This window comes from Monopterus albus, unplaced genomic scaffold (genome assembly GCF_001952655.1).
Source record: "Monopterus albus unplaced genomic scaffold, M_albus_1.0 scaffold134.1, whole genome shotgun sequence".
Taxonomy (NCBI): Eukaryota; Metazoa; Chordata; class Actinopteri; order Synbranchiformes; family Synbranchidae; genus Monopterus; species Monopterus albus.
The window spans coordinates 1,143,542-1,144,521 of NW_018128014.1; positions in this window are offsets into that span (position 1 = coordinate 1,143,542).

The window sequence follows — 980 nt, forward strand, 5'->3', positions numbered from 1 at the left end:
GCTGGTTTTGTATGTTAATGAGGAATGTAACTCACTGACTCCTCCTTTTAAACTATCACTGACTTTACATAGCTGACCTTTCAAGAAGAATGTATCACAGATAATAAAAGGCTTACCTGCACCTACTGTTTACTAGGTCATTTAGGTTTTCAGCGCAAACTTTCTGTCAGGGTTCTGTCCTACCGCTCCCTGTTTTAGGCTCTTATTTTGTTGCCATTTCCTGTTCTAGGTTTATCTGTTATGGTTTCTTTACAGTAGTCAGTGCTAATTGCCTGCACCTGTTTTCACCCCAATATAAGCAGCCTTCTCCCATCAGTAACCTGCCAGATTGTTCTTGTTTTGGTGCAGACTTTCCAGCGTTATCCTTGCTTTAGTGATTCATGTTATTGGCCCCGGATTGTTTCCTGACTACCGAGTTCTGCCTAGCCCTCCTGAGTGTTGAATGTTTCTTCTGTGTACCGACTACTGGACCAGCTTCTTGACCTCCAGTTTTTGGATCCCTTGGCTGTGCCCGTTTGCCGGTATTGACCCTGGACTGTTGTTTGACGTGGATATTGGATTCTGGACTGTTTCTGTGTATTTCCTGAGTGAATACAGTAAAGCAATATTCTTTACCCCATCTCGCCTGGCTTTGTAATTGAGTCCACCGTTAACATTGTGGGTAGCTTTACTGGCTGACCCTGACACTCCCTGTGCTTCGTTCACATAATCCCCCACTGTTACATGATCAACAGGAAATGTGAAAATGTAAGTAAATAATTATCAGGAAAACTTCATTTAATCAGTGAGAACGAGTTTGGTCATTTTCTGGTTAGTGTAGGGAGAGGAGGTACCAGAATGAAAACATTTCCTCAATGACTGATGTGTTTGCATAGTTTCCACATTAACAGAGCAGCTTAGTGGCAAAACATTATTTGTTGTGTGTTTGTAGTGACTAAAAAAACAGAAGACTCACATTTGCAAGTGTGAGTGATAAATGT